This window comes from Pteropus medius, unplaced genomic scaffold (genome assembly GCF_902729225.1).
Source record: "Pteropus medius unplaced genomic scaffold, Ma_sr-lr_union100, whole genome shotgun sequence".
NCBI lineage: Eukaryota > Metazoa > Chordata > Mammalia > Chiroptera > Pteropodidae > Pteropus > Pteropus medius.
Genome location: NW_024345481.1, coordinates 371,925 through 391,573, shown reverse-complemented (window position 1 = coordinate 391,573; position 19,649 = coordinate 371,925). Strand labels below are relative to the sequence as shown.

Sequence of the window (19,649 nt, the reverse complement as noted above, 5' to 3'; positions counted from 1 at the left end):
GAAAGAAGTATTAGTAAGTCAATTCAACACGGGATTACAATCTCCCCCTGCATATGAGTGGCAGGTTATAAAATATGTATAAATCAAATCCAGTCTTTGTCTCTCAGTAGCTTTGCAACTGAGTTACTAAAGTCCCTCTGAGCCTGAGGATTTCTTTTTTAAATAGGCTGAATAGCTATAACGTGAGATTTTTGGAAGAAGCATAAAGGGTCTAACAGGGCACTTGCGTGTTTAGAAAGTAGCTATCTATTCTTATTTTTTAATACATACATTTATAGGTATATATTTTCTTCTAAATATAATTTTTGTTCCATATCACCTGCTTTTAAACATGATGATTTGACTTAGTTTGGATCTATACATTACATAATTATAATAATTTCTTATCTAACCCTCAATTTAAAATGTGATTCTAGTTTCTAAATATATGGGAAACTTGAAGCTAACTTTGATTGTATTATCTTCCAGTTTTATTGCATTGCATGGCTTGATATTTTGAGTTTATTGAAATTCATTGAGACATTTTGTGGCTAAGAATATGGTCAGGGGTGTGTGTGTGTGTGTGTGTGTGTGTGTCTGTGTGTGTGTGTGACTGAGTATTCAGTCTTCGTGTTAACCTCAAGTGGTGGCTGTTTTCTTTCTCAGATTCCTTATATCTCATGCCTAGAGATGGGGGGAGGGAGGGCGGGCAGGATCTGGAGGTAAGATCGTTGTCTTTGATACTCATTGCCTCTTATTGATCATTTTTTCTTTCACCTCTATAAAAACACTAATTTTTCTATCTTGTGTCATCAGACTATACCACTTACCACCCTACTTCACTCCTTGAAGATTTTTAACTCTCGGATCACTATAACTCTTTCCAGCACAACTATTGTCATAGTTCTTAAAATGATTGCAATATCTATTTTTCAGATAACTTCTAATACTCTTGACCTATTGTTCCATGTCTCCTCCAGTGAACATGTCCTCCATATCACCTCTGTCATTCACTTCTATGGTCATGCCTTTGACCTGGTCATAACAAATATGTGCAACCCATTTTTAGGATTGTAATAATCTCACTACTATCTTCAATACACGGATTCTCCCACACCATTAGTAACTAGGGAAATACAAATTAAAATCATAATGTTATGCAATCACACACATATTAGAATAGGTATAATTAAAAATTTTTTAAATTTAATAATAGCAAGTGTTGAAAAAGACATAGATCAATCGGAACTGCCATTCATTGTTGATGTGAATACATGTTATAGTCACTTTGGAACAGTTTGGCAGTGTCTTATAAAGCTAAATAGACACTTATCATAGAACACAGTAGTCAGTCCTATGTATTCACCTTAGAGAAATGATACATGTTTCACATAAATAGCTATACACAGATTATAGTAGCTTTGTTTATAATCCCCCCAAGTTTAAAATATTTGCAAATCAAATATCTCATAAGAGGTTAATATCCCAAATACATAAAGAATTTATATAATTCAATAGCAGAAAAATTATCTAACTAAAAATGGGCATATTTCCAAAGACATACAAAATGTCCAACAAATACATGAAAAGATTTACATCGCTAATTATAAGGAAAACGTAAATAATAACTACAATGAGATGTGACCCTACACATGTTAGAATAGCTATTATCACAAAGATGGCCTATGGGGATAATGTATCACCTTCCAGTTGATGAGCCTTGTTTTCACACACATAGCTTTCTGAGGTTTCTCAAGACAGAGGCTGTTCAGCAAGAAAGGCCCAGCCAATGGAGGGCAGGGACGACTCTCAGGAAGGAATATCCCTTGTACCTTGCTCAAACTGGGAACATGCAAGAAAAGGGAATTCTGGGGAGAATAGTTCAACCTAGCCAAGCAAGCACATTTCCAGACCATCACACCATGGCAGGTACTCTGCAAAGGCTGTCCTGTTGGCATACACAGATTTACTATCTGACAGATCCCTTCACATCTCATTCTGAAACACCTGCAATCAAATTATTTTACTGCCTTTGGATATTTCCAAAATAATGGATAAGTGCATTTTTAACATCTGAATAATTCAAAAAAGTCACCGGAGTGTCATCACCCAGAAAAAATTGAGGGCCAGTCCTATACATATATTCTTATTTCCATCCTAAAACACGCAAACTGCTTGCAACACCCAAAATGACAGTTTTGCAGCTTCACCAATTTTAGTTCCAAACTTCTCTGAAAAATTCATCACACATGTTAATATTTCACCCAGGCTCCAAAAAAAAAAAAAAAAAATTGAAAGTTATGTTTTTAAAGAAATTCTTAATATAAGTGAACAGTAGGATTTCATGAAGTTCATTAATAAATTTAAGAGCTATGACTCAGCAGTCCAAAGTTGTTTTATTTTTCATTATGAAAGAAAGAACTAAATCCCACGGACCAGATGAACCCAAGCTGAATTAACAGAGCAAAAGCAATGTTAAATCAAACTGCTGACTGCTACAGCCCTGTGATTCACACTGCTCTTGAAGGCAAGATCAGGAAAAGTATTCTATGAAACTGCTTCTCTAAAGAAAATATGGATCAAAATTGGGGGTGGGGGGTTAAGGAATGCTAAAAAGAAAAAAGAAATTTTGAATCAAAATCAGAAAGAGTGCTGGCGTGTTTCAGAACATCTCAAAATAATACCTGAGCAAGAACCTATTCCAATTTTATCTGTTAACATTTATGGACGCTCATTGCTGACCCAGCCTCCAGCTGTAGGAGGTAGAGTCTTGGGTGCAGGGCAGGGATTCCTGGTGATGACAGGTCAGAGTCTGGTAGAAAAGAAAGTAGTTGGTTTCTAGAAGATTTTTGAACCAGTAAGTCAGCATCTTCCCCTTACTCTCTCTGCATCTGGACTGGCCCCTGCTTCCCACGTGGCCCACCTATGGCACAGCATGTGCCTGTCACTTGGGATGTGTGAGTATAACTCTGTCTTTTCAATGGCAGTCATCTCCTGATTTGTTGAACTTGCCAGACCTAAATAATAATAAAGCCTATTTTTAAAATAAAATTTAAAAAAAAAATAGGCTATAACATGTGTTGGTTAGAATTTGGAGAAAAAGTCTCCCAAATATACTGTCAGTGGGAATGTACGATTATGGAAAATTATATAGAGGTTTCTCAAACAATTAAAAATAAAACTGCTACATCATCCAGCAATCCCACTCCTACTTATATATCAGAAGGAAATTAAATCATCATATTGAAGAGATATCTGCACTCCGTGTTCTCTGCAGAATTGTTCATATGGCCAAGACATGGAAACAACCTAAGTGTGAATTGAAAGATAAATGGATAAAAATATTATATATATAAATATTATTCAACCATAAAAAAGAAGGAAATTCTGTCATTTGCTATACATGGATAGCCCTTGAAAGCACTATGCTAGATGAAATAAGCCAGACAGAGAAAGACAAATCCTGTATTATCTATCTCACTTATACATGGAATCCCAAAACACCCAAGTCATACAAACAGATAAATAGTATGTTGGTTGCCAGGGGCTGAGGATTGGGAGAAAAGGGAAGATGTTAGTCAAAGTGCACAAAGTTCCAGTTATAAGATTGATAAGTTCTGGGGATCTAACGTACAGCATGATGCCTATAAATTTCTTTTTAAATAAGAAAACTGCTTCATACCCTTATGATTTCACTATATTACCTGTGTAAATTTTTGGTCTCTGAGTGACCCTTATTGAAATGTAAATATCTCTGTGAATCATATGTTTTATTAGTAGATCCTTAATTAACTAATATTTTAGCCAGATTTTAATTCTTTTTTACTCTGAATTGAGTATATATAAACTATAAAAACAACATAATGAGTATTTCTAACATTGTTTCAGATTTTTAAAAAACAACAAAATAGAACTTACAGTTATATTCAAAATTCCATGCTTATTCCAGGCCTGAAATTTATTGGTTGTAAAGAAAGCAAATTGCACAAGTATAACCAGAACCATCTATGTAAAATACAATGAGAATTATGTAGGTAAATTATTGTTGTTTTTGGTCAATAAGTTTTAGGACGGTTTGTTACAAAGCAATAGATAACTGAAATTGTTTCTATTATTTTTTTATTTACTTGTTTTTACACTTTATATCAATGGTTTCATCGTACTTGTACGATATACTTATTTTTAATCAAATGTTCATGATATTAACTTTAGTTCACTTTTACCTGAGATTATAGCATTGTACTATGTGACTATAGTCTAGGTTGTTGATTATTTTCCTGTTTGAGATTTTGCTTTTGTTTTTGTAATGCCACTATGTCTCTTTGTTTGCGTATGCAAGATATTCTCTGAGTGTGTGTGTGTATAGAATTGTCACATTCTGAAATTATAAAGTAGCGTATTTACTATATATCATAATATTGATGTCCAAAGTGTTTGTTCTAATGATCTTATGATTTTTAAAGGTCTAGGAATGGGAGGGCAGGGCAACAAAGGGTAATCTATATATCTTCATTTTTGTCTGCATAGGTGGGTTTGTTTTATGGATTGTCATGGGAGTGTTTTTATATGAAGCTATGTACAAATGGATAAAATTTTGGATTATAAGTTAATTTTTATAAGTAATATTATAACTTTATACAACGGTATTTTACTTTTGTTGCCAAAACAGTTCTTCTAATATATTTTATGCATTTTAGAGAATAAAGAATGGCCACTGAGATAACATGAATGGATTTTGGGAATATCGTGCTAAGCGAAATAAGTCATATGGAAAAAGTGAAGAACCATATGCTTTCGCTCATGTGAGATATAAAACTGAAAGCAACAATGAACAAAGAAGACAAATAAACAAAAACTACAGACACAGACTACAGTATGGTGGTTACAAGAGAGAAAGGGGTGGGGTGAGGTAGACAGTGGTAAAGGATGTCAAATATATGGTGACAGAAGGACACTTGACTTTGTGCGGTGACCACACAACACAACATGGAGATGATGTATTATAGAACTGCATATAATTTTATTATTCAATGTCACCCCAATACATTTAATTAAAAAAAAAAGAATGGGGCAACATATATGCCTTTATGTGTATCTGAAGAAGTTTCCTCTGTATCAAACTTCTTAGGTATGTTTTCATGTGGAGCTAAATACACATTTTTAAGATGGTGGAGCATAACAGTTAATATTTACAGCATAAGATATGATAATGTTCTAATTTTATAGATAATATCTTAACTTGAAAGATATATTGAACACAATATAATATTTTAATGTCATTTTTAATGATAGTATTCCGAATCCTGTTTAACTTGGATTTATTGTGAAAATAAATACTCATCTCCTCACTGTAAAACTGCCATGGGAAATTAAAACCAGGAGTTAATTATCATATGTTGGCTATAAATATAATGAGCTCATTATAATAGGTAACTCTTCAAATTTATGTTTTGTAGGTGGTGAAACAGAAAAAAATATATAAGACCACAGAATTAAATGTAATTGTAAAGTTTTTTTTAAAAAATCTTTAGATATTTCTTCTTTTGTTGTTCCCTACTTTTCATATACTCAGGATAGATATATTTTCTTCCTCTGTGAAAAATGACAATTTTTACTAAACATATTTTGAAAAGCCTTATTTCTTTTAGGTTGCATTTTAAGTGAATCTATCAGACTTTTAAATTGAATGAACACAAAACAACCATCATTGCTAAGACAGTACGCAACCAATAGTATAATGCTTGTCCAGGGTACTTAAGAAATCTCTGTTATCAGCCTGCTAATATCTAGGCTGTCATTATGCATTTAAAAGAATCTTTGGGCCTAGAATGATTCAAATATCACTCACTTCGGTTTATAGCTTTGAGGTGGAAAATGAATATGAAGTGAAAGGCATGTAATAACTCAGCTTAGAAACATGACAGCAAATATTAAAAATTTTTTTACAATAATTATATAAAGAAGTACAAATTCTAAAACTAAATGTGAATTCTATTCCAATATAGAACTATTTTTAAAAGGTTATACATCTATATTTATTGGTAATATACAAACTTACTGAATAAAATATGAAAATTCTTTCCCAAATAGCAGATAATATAGTATGAATAGTCTAATAAATAAGCATATCAGATAGCAAACAATCACCAATTTATGAGTTTTTGTAATAGGATATATCACTTCTGAGTAGAGGGTGATCACTGAGATAGAATTTTTATAGGGATGACATACTAGGACAAAAGGTAAGCCATCACCTTCACTATAATATGTCATTGTCATTGACTGTTAGCTATCACCCAATATCTTTTCCTCTATTCTTTCAACTTTTTGTTTGGCACATGGTTTCTTAGAATAAACACAAATCACAATTTCCCTTGCAGCTAGGTACATCAGGATAATGTCAATATTTGATATCTAAACATTTAACGAATCTAATATATTGGCATTCCACCGTTCTCTATAATTCATGATTCCCAGTTGAAGATTGTTGTTGACTCCCAACCCCCACCTCAGTTTGCTGAGTCCCTGAATAACTTTGGTGGTTTTTTTTTTTTTTTTTTTACAGAAGATTAAGGATTTATGTGAGGACTGCTATAGTATTTCCAGTTATTTGGATTCTAATTTAAAAAAATTTTTTTTTGATTGTGGTTAAAATACACACATAAAAATTACCTACTTAATCTACAGGCATACCACCCTGAACAAGCCAGATCCAGGCTGATCTCGGAAGCTAAGCAGGGTCAGGCCCGGTTAGTACTTGGATGGGAGACCACCTAGGAAGACCAGGTGCTATAAGCATAAAAACCAAAAGAGTCAAAAATAAAAAATAATGGATTATAAGCTGACAAGTTCCTTGCAGTCTGTGAGGTCAACCAAGTATTGCTTCATCTACAAAAAAAATAAAATAATAAAATAAAATAAATTACCAACTTAATCATTTTTAAATGTGCAGTTCGGTAGTGTTTAGTATATTCATATTGTTGTGCAACTAATCTCCAGAACTTTTGCATCTTGCAAAACTGAAACTCTTTATCTATTAAAGCAGGGGTCTCCAACCCCCAGGCCACAGAACTAATTGGTCTGTGGCCTGTTAGGAACCGGGCCACACTGCAGCGGTGAGCAAATGAAGCTTCAGCTGTACACGCATCAGCTCCTCAGCGGTAGCATCACCGCCTCAGCTCCACCTCAGATCATCAGGCATCAGATTGTCATAGGAGCACCAGTCCCAGAGTCTCTGGTGCCAGAAAGATGGGGGACTGCTGCATTAAAGGATAACTTCTCATTTTCCCCATCTCTGCCCACCCCTGAGAACCCCCATTTCACTCTCTGTTTCTTTGAGTATACCTACTCTAGATAATTCTTATAAGTGGAACCAGACAATGTGTGTCTATTTGTGATTGCCTTCTTTCACATCTGTTTATTCCACGTTTTGTTTATTTATTCATTCATCGATAGATTTTTGGGGTGCTTTTACCTTTTGGCTAATAATAATTCTACAAACATGGGTTTACAGATGTCCTTAAGACTCAGCTTTTTATTTTGCATATATATCCAGATATGGAATCTTTGCATCATAAAATAATTCTATTTTTAATTAATTAATTAATTTTTTTTTTTGATGAGCTGCCACACTGTATTTTGTCGTGGCTGCACCATTTTACATTCCTACCGACAGTGCACAGTGTTCTCCTTTTTCCCTTGTCACCAATCTTTGTTATTTTCTGGTTTTATGTTTTTTTTGTTTTGTTTTGTTTCATTTGCTTTAATAGTGGCTGTCCTAATGGGTGTTATAATTACTTTTTAACAGGATTACTCTGGATGCTGTGGGAAGGAGGCAGAGAAAAAATGCATTCATATCATAATCCATTTACACACACACAACTGAAAGAAAAACCTACCCTTTCTACATGAAGTTTGCTCTAATTTATTTTATTTCATTCTGGTTTATTGCATTTCGTTTTAAAAGAATTAGAAATTATTTTTTCACTTAAAAATGGATCTTCATCTGCTATTGCAAAATTGCTGTTTAGCCTCTGAGAGCAGTTCAGTATGGTATATAATAGCATCAACTCTGGGAGCAGACCGCCAGCATTGACTCTGGGCTTCTTCACGTATGCGTTGCCTCTATCAAGTTAGTTAAACTTGCTGTACCTCAGTTTCCTCATCTGTAAACCGGGAATAATAATAGTACTTGCTTCAGAGAGATTTGTTAATGCCTAAGTTAATTAAGCATTAATTAATTGAACACAGGTATTCACTTAGAATATTATTTGGCATGTAGAAAGAGCATATGTAGTGGTTGCTTGATTAAAAAGTTATTATCATTATTATTAATAAACATTATTCTTTGTCTTTGGAGAAGTATTCAGAAACTTAAATGTTGGTAGAGGAAATACAGTGGTTATAAACATGAGAATTATGTTCTCATATACATATGAGATAATAGATATATGATAAATATATCTATATAATAGATATCTAAAAGATATATGATAATAAAAATTAAGGTGCTGGTATTGTGACCTTTATTATTTACTACACTGGACTGGGCCTAACAATATAGCAAAATAAAACACATCTAAGAGTCATTATGCCAGTACATAGCAATTGCTTATTCTTGGTGTAGCTATATCATTAATTTAGAACAGCAAATAAATCAGCCTAACAAATGTGTTCTGACACTTAGATGTCAACGTTTTAATTATATTAATTAAACACATGGTATGCCCACATTAAAATTAATTTTATGATTTGAAATCTCATTAAGATTTAAGACAAATCAGCAATGGAGTGCGTGTGTATGCAGGTGTGTATTCATATACATATATACATGTATGTATATACATATATACAATCTGTGCATGTATATATTTACACATACATATGTTTTAAATGATCTCAGCAGTTGTACTAATTCACATGTGGATATGCAACAGTGCTCCTTTCCTTTGAAAGGCTGCTTATTTTAAAGTTACAATTATCAAAATAATATATTACCAGTACAAGAATCAATGTGTGGAGCAATGAAAGGATAATCAATATATAAATGCAAGAAGTGAAAAAGTCGAATTCTAAATCAATGGAACTTAAAAGGAAATACAACAAAATATTATTATTTTTATCTGTTGAAAGATTAAAAACTATAAAATACTGTAATTTTATAACAGGAAAAGAAAAAAGAATGGAAATGAGAAAAAGGTTCTTAATTTTATTATTTTAAAAAAATAGTCATGAAAAACTATCCTCACAGAAAATCTCATAGAAAACCCATTGGGAATAATAAAGTGCAGCTATTTTTGTTGAAGCCAATTTGTGAGACTTCTAAACCCGCCTCCTCCTGGATGGACTCTGAGGAGGGAGATGCCAGAGACACCTGCTCATCGTTAAGGACAGCAGGGCAGACACTGCAGTGACTGCAGGTTAATAAAGCTGTGCTGCCTGTCCTTCTCCACATCAGCACTTTCTCAAGATATTTATATCTGCCAAAGATTCCTTACCCTGATGGACAATGTTGAGATATTCATTTGGCTTATTTCTTTTCCATGATTCCATTTATAGCTCAAATCTCTGAATTTTTTCAAATAATAAACATACCTTCTTTCCCTTGGTTCATAAACCCACCTATTTTTCTTTCCTCAAGAGTAACAGAGACCAAGGAGATGGTTTCCAGAGGGGATGGGGGTGGGGGATGAGTGAAAAGCAGAGAGGAGAATACGGTTAAGAACATTGTGATAAGTTTGCGTGGTGACAGATGGTCACTAGCCTTAGTGTAGTGATCACATTGTAAAGTATAAAAATGTCGAATCGCTGTACTGTACACCTGAAACTAATATTGTAAACCAACTATACTTAATAAATAAATAAATAAAAAGAGGTTCACTGATCGAATGAAGACACATTAAAAGAGTATTTCATCAGGTGGAGGTTAGTCAGAACATTCACCAGGGTTCTCAGTGCCAAGCCCTGGTGAACAAGATTAAGCTAACGTGAACACACATCGGGCTATTCTGGGAACTGAGTTTCTGTCAGGACACAAGGTCTGTCATTGTCAGTCATTTCTTCCCTGCATCTTGCCCAGCTACCCATACTTATGAAGTATTATATGAAGTATTCTGGGCATACTACAGAGGACAAGAGGGAACAACTGTACGTGGGTGGTTTCCAGATATTTGGTGTCTAAGGACTAGGCTAGTATGGAAGAAGTGTGAGACTTGAGAAGGAAAAACAGAAATAATTTTCCCAAAGGAGAAAATATCCACAGTGGAAAACAGAGGGTTTAAAAAGCTCCACTTCAGTGTAATTCCACCCAGAAAAGCCATGGAAGTCTGCTCACTGCTCTCTGAGGATATACACATTTAAAAAATTTTATTGGTACCTCCATTTCTAATTCCTTCTAAAGTTTCTAGAACTTAATTCTCCAATGTATTATTTTCTACTCCATCCTTGTTCTTAATTTAAAAATGTTAATGTGAGGGTTTGAAGGAAATGTGATTTATGAATCTTATAAATATTCATATAATTCACAGTCCAAGATACCACATGACACTGTTTTGAGATGATTAAATACTTCTCATCATTAAATTCTTCAAAGAGCAAACTCCATGGAAATAAAGCTTTTGTATTAAATAGTGTATTAAACAACACAATAATAGTTAAAACCCCTGTATTCCAAATGGTAAGCTGTTGGTACATTGAATCAAAGTGTCGTACACCATTATTAATATAAGATTTATAATTATATTATTAGTTTGTCTTTGGATTTTCACAGAAAGGACTTATGGAATAAGGTAACAGCTTATCTAACAATCATTTTTATTCTAACATGACATTTCAAAGGTAATTAAGAAAAAAAGTTTTTCAATTAATTATTGTTATTATATTTTAGAAGATTTGAGCTTTATTCAGAAGGTAAAATCTGATGCAGCATGCTTTTCTTGCTGGAAAATGCCATTTTTAAAAAAAATACTAGTTTTTAAGAATTTAAGTGCAAAAATTCTGTCTCGTCCTCAGGGCTGGCTCTTTCTTTTGAAAAGTTTCTTCTGAGAAGTAATGTTAAAGTTCAGCATTTAAGACGAATAGCATGGATGGAAAGCTTCATTAATCTTTCTTTAACAGAATCCCCCTACTTAGTTCTCCGGAAGTAAACCGAGTTGCTCACATCTCCATGCCTCCTGTGTCTGGCAGCCTCTTCCTCCTACTTCGTGCTGTGGCTCCTGCTCCAGATATTCACTCTATGTGTGAATTTCTAGATCCTTCCTCTCTGGTCAGTTTTTTTCAGTGTCTGTTGCTGTACCATTTCCTTGAATGATGCTGACACAAATATCTCCATCTCCTTCCAGCCAAGTCTCTTTCAATGAGTTCAAGTTTCTCTTCATATTGACTCCTAGATCCTGATCTCTAGCCATAATTTTTCTTACATTCTAAATATGTTTTCTCAACTGCAATTTGTTCCACCCTGAAGAGTTTTTGGTCATTTCAATATTAAGTCAACGATAAAGGTATTCCTTCCACATGTATGAATTCATAACACATTCTATTCTGTAGCTTTGAGCAAGTTAATTAAACTTTCCCCTTGGTTTCCTCATCTCCAGCTGTTTAATTTGAGGAAACATAAAAATCCTCAGAATCGGGCCATTTTTAAAGGTTCATTCACATATTTCTCCCTCGGGCTCATCGGTCCCCAGTCTTCCATTCTTTGTTTCATATCAGTTTTCTGCAGAAGGAACAGGGTTTGGAAAGAGTAAAGACCAGATCTAGAGAGAAATTGATAATATCTACATTTTCAGTTGGCTAAGACTTTCATTTTAAGTATTTTACTATATCTCATTTTAAATAGGAATATATAACACAGCTAAAGCAGAATCCTGATTTGAAGTTCAAAGACTTCATTTTGACCAGAACCCTCATAAAACAGCTTCAGGTATAATATGTTCCTTTATGTTAAACACATTTTTTTCCAACTTATATGTGATAAGGAATAAGGAAATAGAATAAATAAGAAATGGAGATATTGATAGCCTGTTCCCAAGGAATTTGCAATAATAGATGTAGGTGAAATACTACAGTTTTCCTGGAAGAAATGACTTGACTGTTAAACAGTCAAAGAAACTTTAAGAAATAAAATTTTAGTTCATAAGTCAAATTGAAAACTCACTTACATTTATTTCTTCATTTATTTGAAAACATTTGTTAAATAATTACTATGTTTCAAGAAGATAGATCATCTATAATTGACAAGTTCAAATTTTAGGGAAACACTTATTAAATGCTTTATTAAAAGACTAGTATTGAAAACTGCTGTACAGAATACTAAATTATTCCCCTGTATGCTCTGTATTTGGGACATAAAGAATATCACAGGCTAAAAAGAACAGCTGAATAGAAACTAAGACTGTCCTCCTTAGGGTAGCAGGTACATACAAAGGATTAAACATCATACATTTGACGAAGGATGAGCTGATTATCAACTCATGTTTAGCTTATGATCTGAAACAAAAGAATTCAATAGCAATCATGAGACCATTAGGATGCATCAATAAAGATTTATTCTGGAAAACAAGAAGTCTAAAACTAAAAGTTTGTGTTCTCAGTCCAAAGAAGGGCAAATAAAGGTGAGAAATAAAATGTTGGATAATATCTTGAGGAAAGGAAAGAATAAATGTATAATTATAAAAGAAAATCTACAACTGAGGATTCAAAACTCTATTAAAACTGGCTTAGAGAAAATTGAATGATATTAAAGACGTACTTAAGATATCAACTCAGAATTCAGATAAAAGACCAATAGAGACAACAAATAACAAAGATAGAGAATAAAATTTCAACTAAAGTACATTTGAGTTTTCTTAAGAAGAAAATGGAAGTAATGGCTTAGAAATAATAATTGAAGAAATAATAGAGGAATGTTTTCCTGAGATGAAGAAAAATCAGGAATCACATAATGAAAAACCTCACTATACACCTAGAAACCAAAACTATCCCAGACCTCTATGGCAGACTGCAGTCGCCAGCTCTTGCTTCAGACATACAGCCCTGGAGTTCAGTGGCACATGGCAGTAAGGGCATTTTCCTTATGCCTCTGCAGAGCCACTGGTGCAGCTCTGTCATCTCAACTGGGGCCACTCACATGTTTGGGAGTCAGCTGGGAGGTGGCTGATCTAGGAGGGGCTTAGCAGGGTGGCTATGCTTCAAGCATCCAGTGTGCTTCATATTTTGTTCTGGGCAGCTTCTGGGACTGCTGATCTCATGGCAATATCTAAGACACAAAGGCCAAGTCCAAATATACAAGTGCACATCAAAGCCCACTTGTATCACACCTCCTAACCTTCCACCCACCAAAACAAATCACATGGCTGAGCTACTTCAAAGAAATTTTGTAAGCAAATTAAGTTTATCTAGTGAAGTCAAAAAGACTGTCATTTCTTGTAGGAGCTCGAATTCTAAATAAATTAATCAGTAGCAACTAGAAGTGAATGACTATGCTCCTCTTTGCTGTAATGAACAATGTGTATTCATCTACTAATGCATTTATTTAATAACTCTATCAAGTTAATTTTTATGCATTTCTAGTATAATCCTATTTTTAACTTAAAATAACCTATAAAGCACTTACAAAAAATATAGTTCAAATTCTGTCCTCAATAAGCAAGAAGACACTTTAGTTTTGTTGTCTTTTTTATTCTAATATCATTTCTCCTTTTCTTAGTGATTCATTTATTTCTAAATATAAAAGTATGCAGTTTTACCTTAGTGAGACTTAGAATTATATCACTATGATTCATCACTCATTTCTAGAAGATAGTCAATTTTGGTTAAATTACTCCCAAAGTAATAAGCCTAAAGGCTTCTTTTTTGGCTTTCACAAAATCTAAAGAGAGCCGACCTGCTAATGAAATACAATTATATAATAATTCCTTAGGCTCTTATGAACGTTTCCAATAAATCAAATTCAACGGTATTACAAAATGAAAAGTGCTATTGGAAGAAAGAATGTTAAGAATTCCAAATGTGAGATTGTGTGTGTGTGAGTGTGTGTGTGTGTGTGTGTGTGTGTGTTTGTGTTGTATTTATAACTTCACATATTTTTAAAAGTAATAAATTATGAGAAGTGTGGATCAGAAGAGGAGATGCAGAAAGATAGACACTTCGTGCACTGTTCGTGGAAGTACCTGATGTACAGCTTTCTGTAGAGAAACATGAAAATGTTTAGTAAAATTAAGTATGAATTGTTTTTCTTCATGGAGTCATAAATTTAAAAAGACATGCAGGTGAGGAAGGGTTGGGTTTTATTGATCAGAAATAAAATGCATGATATCAAATGAGCAAAAATTATTACAATAAAAAATAAAGATATTATTCCAAAAATCTCTAGTTGCTATAGCCACTCTTTATGTATACAGCACATAGTAGTAAAAAATGTTTGTAAATGAAATAAATAACATTTAAGACCAAAGAGAAGTCTTCTTATGAACTGAATTGGTGGCAGTATTAAAGGTGATAATAAGATTGCATGTGGATAGTATTTTTTAAATAAATTTATTTATTTTAATTAGTTTCAAGTATACAGCATATTGGTTAGACATTTATATAGTTTATAAAATGATTCCCCTAATTGCTCCTTCTCCCCTCTGGCCCTCCACCTAGCCATTACATTAATGCTAACTGCATTCCCTATGCCGTGCTCCCCATCCCCACGACCATCTATCAACTACTAATTTGTACTTCTTTAACCCTTCATCCCATTCTCCCAGCCCCTCAACGCCCCCTCTCCTCTGTCCATCTGTATTTGTGAGTCTGATTTTGATTAGTTTGTCCTTTTTGTTCTTCAGATTCCTCATCTAAGTGAAATCATATGGTATTTATCTTTCTCTGTCTGACTTATTTCACTCAGCATAAGCACCTCCAGGTCCATCGATGTCATTGTAAATGGTAGGGTTCTATTGTATGTATGAATCATAATTTCTTTATCCAGTTGTCTGTTGATGGGCATTTTGGTTGCTTCCATATCTTGGCTATTGTAAATTGCGCTGCCATGAACGTAAGGGTGCATAGATCTTTACGAATTCTTGTTTTAGTTTTCTTTGGATGGATACCCAGAAGTGCAATTGCTGGGTCAAAAGGTAGATCCATTTTTAATTTTTTTTTAATTACTTAACCTGAATGAACAAGAGTAGCTTGAACACGATATATTGTGGTCAAGATCAAAATTTTTATTGATCTACATTGCTTCACCTGTTCTGCTAGATACTTTGAAATAGAATTGCAAGTTCAGATTCTCATGTGGCTCAAACTGATACCAGAGTTAAGTGAAGTCCTGTTGGAGCTACAGCAAGAACGCAGTCTCTTCTCAAAAGTGCAGCTACTACTTCATTTCCACAAAAGAAGGTACCGGTGCGTCAGGTTTTGAGTTTCTCGAGAAAAGATAGAAAGAAAAATGCTTGTGCAAATCTCCTGATTTTTATATTTGTTTGGTTTTATCTCCAGAATTTAGGAGTACAGAGTTAAATTAATAATATCACTCAGTATATGATACACAGTTATAATAGATTCTGTAAATCCCAGGTCTTGTTTTATGTTTCATTTTTATATTTTACTATATTTCATTTTTAGTCTAGTATAATTCTTTAATTTTATTACTCCCTTTGCTCTTACTCTGGGCATATATTCCTTTCCATGCCTTATGTACTTCTCTAACGTTTTGATATATGGCCATGGTGTGCATTATTATAAAATATAGGCATATTTACAAAGCATGTAATATAGTTTTAGTGTATTTTTTTTAAATTACTTTAAGTGGTATTGGACTATTGATAATTTAGCATTTTAAACTTAATATTCTATTTTTAATCCATATTAGTCTTCCTTTGAAGCACTTTCTGTTTTAGTCACTAGTGTTATGGGTTAAATTGTGAGCCCCAAATGAAGATATATTAAAGTCCTAACTCTCAGTACCTCAGAATATGATCTCATTTGGAATGAAAGTTGTTGCAAATTTAACCAAGTTAAGATGAGATCAGTAGGTGGGCTGTAATCCAATGTTTGATAACCTTATAAAAAGGGGAAATTTGGACAAAGACAGATAAGCACATGTGAAAAGATTTGGGTGATGCTGCTAATGAAGACCAAAATGCCACTGGTCACCTGCAACCACCTGAGACCGGAAGAGGGGCCGACTCTCCCTCAGTCCTCAGAAGGAGTCAACGCTGCTGACACCTTGATTTCAGACTCTGGCCTCCAGAACTGTGAGATAGTAAACTTCTGTTAATTAAGCCACTCACTTTATGATACTTTGTTATGTACTGCAGCTAAAGTGCCCTAGCAAACTATTTCAGGTAGCCATTTAGATTGTCTACAATTCCACTGTGATAAATAAAGCTTTGATAAATATATTTATGTCTGTCCCTCCAGGAATATACGATAGTTTTTCCAAGTTTTATGTCACAGGGTAGCTCCGTCATATGGTGTAGACACAATTAATTTCACTGGTACTGCCAGATTTCCCTCTACTATAGTGCAATAAAAGTGTTCATTGCTCAGCTTCTAAAGCAGGTTTATGGTTGTCAGACTTTGTCATGTGCTCTTAATCTGTACCACATTTTCCCCTTTCTGAGAATTATCTATTCAAATATTGAGTCTTTTTCTAACTGAAGAGTAGGATGCTTCTTTTCTTTAAATATTCAGAAACTGCATTATAAATACTTTCTCCCACTCTTTTGCTCTTTTAATTTTTTTATGTTGGATTTGATGAGAGGAAAATTTTATGAATAATTTCCTTTGGAAAAAATGCATTAATCTTTTCCTTTATAACTTATGCATAAAAATAGATGGTTTAAAATTTTTCTCCCTCTACACTTTTCTACTCTAAAATTTATCATAGAGCTAACCACTTCAAGTTTGCTTCAGAATTTTTAAGGTTTGCTTTACACATTAAGGTTTCTAATTTACATGGAATTGATTTTTCTGGATGGCATGAGATAAGGTCAACTTTTGGTTCCATACGTTTCAGAAATATTTATTGCCTGATGCATTCTTTCTCACTGGTGTGCAATGCCAGCTCTGCCATGCATCATACTTCCATGTATTCACATTTCTATTTCTAGTCTCTTGTTTCTATTCATTCATGTTTTTCTATCCTTGAACCAATGTCACATAGCCCTAAGTAGATTTGATCCACAATAGTATATAGTAGAATAATTTTTTTTTAGTATTCCATATCAATTTAGAAAGCAGTTTAAATTCCTATAGGAATCCTGACTGGAATTGTAGTGAATTATAGATTCATTTTAGAGGAACCAATATCATTGATTAACCATAAAATTTATTATCCAAACAAGGACATGATGAAGAATGCCAAAAATTTTGTTCTTGCCCCAAAATCTTTACATGAATTTTTAAACTACTTTTCAAAAACTATTTGAAACATAAAATCATTTCTGAAACATAAAAATAACATATATCATTTACTTTAAAACATTTAACAACCATTTTATATTGATAATTTGAGCATTAACCTATAATGTAAACAAACTATATTTTTAAAATATTTTGAACAAATAAATATAAAAACTTTTATGTTATTTTTGAAGAATTTGTGCACAATGTCTTAGAAAGTTGGAAAGTTTTTACAAGATAAACACACTGGGTATTTAGGCAAAGTGACACTTATCTTAAGTAATCCTCTGGTAGATGTATACTTTGTAATCAACGATCACTCTGCATGTGTGATTATGGCTTTTTAAAATTCTTAGTAAAATCTAAAAAGTAACACAACTTTTCTACTTCTTATGTGCTAAGAAACTTAAAATTCTATGTTGATACATTTCATGCATCTGTTAATTAACCAGTGAGATGATTTACTATTTTCATTAGTCCAAGATGCATTTTAGTATCCCTGTTAATGTTCTGTTGTTTATTTTTAATTGAAGAAGTGCTCATGTGGGCAAAAGAAGAGATCATTTATATTACATAATCTACCTCATTTTTAAAGCATTTATTTTCTTTATGATAAAAATATTTTTGATACATAGAGCAATAATTTTTCTTACCAAAATTGATTCATACACATGGAATAATTACCAAGCCTGCAGCTTTTGGGGGTAATATTTATCAATTGAAGATTCTCTGCAGCTTTGGGGGGTAATATTTATCAATTGAAGATTCTCACAGAGTATCTAATTGATAAATATGAAATCCCACAGAATTTTACCTCAACCTAAGGGACTTGCTTTTATGGTAAAAGAATTGCAACAAAAAGACAGATAGTAAGGATCTATTTATATATAATATCAACCAGAAACTGTTTGCATGTGTACATAAAAGATAGGTTTCTTAAAATCAGAGTTATGGTATCAATTTAGGGATAAAATCTATATTAATCAGCCTTCTTCAGAGAAACAGAACCAATAGGATGTGTGTGTGTGTGTGTATATATATACATATATATATATATATATGTATATATATACACATACACATACAGATGGATAGATGATAGATGATAGATAGATAGATAGATAGATAGATAGATAGATAGATAGATGATAGATAGATAGATGATAGATAGAGAGAGACACAAATAATAGAGATATAGACAGATAAATAAGAGGGGATTTATTAGAGGAATTGGCTCACACAATTACAAAGGTTAAGATGTGCCTCAAACTGCCACCTGCAAGTGGAAAACCAGGAAAGCCTGTGGTATAATTCAGTCCAGATGCAAAGGCCTGAGAACCAAGGAGTTGGCGGTGGAGCTCTAATGCCTGAGTACCAGGAGCTCTGATGTCCAGTGTCTGAGAGCAGAAGAGGGATGAACCGGCTCAAGACGAGGGAGGGAGAATTTGCCTTTCCTCTGCCTTTTTGTTCTACTCAGGCCCTCAGTGAGTTGGATGATGTCTGCTCACATTGGTAAGGGCAATCTACTGATTCGGCTGCTAATCTCTCCTAGAAATACCATCACAGGTGCATCTAGAAATAATGTTTTGCCAACTACCTGAGCATCCCTTAGCCCACTGAAATTGACACATAAAAGCAAGATTTGTGCGTTATCCTCCAAGATGCATTTTTATACTTTGAATGAATCGCCATGATACGGTGCTTTGACTCCATTTACTAGAGTACATACATGAGAGAAGGGATATACAAATGAACAATGACCAGACTGTTTATAAAAATAGACTGACCCACAATCTGCAGCAACCAGCCCAGGAAGCCAAATAACAATCTGCATAACAATCAGCCCCAAACAATCAAGATGTAATAACTATCTGATTCCCTACATTGTGCTTCCCTTCCAACTTAGGACCAACCAGAGAAAACCAAGTATGCTCCCCAAACCAACCCCATAGGGTTCTAGTTAGCTTGCCTTCCACTACCTCTAATCAGAACATACCTGAAGCATTTTCTTTCTCTACTGTAAAGCTTTTCGTCTTCTCTGTCTGCCTTTGAGTATCGGCTTATTTATATTTGGAGAGTCTTTGTTTATTTCCACGTGGTCTAGGAACCAAAGGATAGAAGGATGAATGGCTTCTTTCCGATAACTTCTTGTGACCCTCTTCAGGAAATTGTTTCCTGTCTCAACACCTTTAGACTCTCAGTCTTAGTGGTCTCAGTCCCTAGGGATAAGATATTTATCTGGTAGTAGCTATGTTGTTACATGATTACTTTGGACTCCA

General features: G+C 33.7%; 1 pseudogene; it reads left to right on the top strand.

Annotated features, from left to right (window-relative positions):
- The first annotated feature begins 6,658 nt into the window (after nucleotides 1-6,658).
- On the top strand, nucleotides 6,659-6,777 carry LOC120611488 (uncharacterized; annotated as a pseudogene).
- The last annotated feature ends 12,872 nt before the right edge of the window (nucleotides 6,778-19,649 follow it).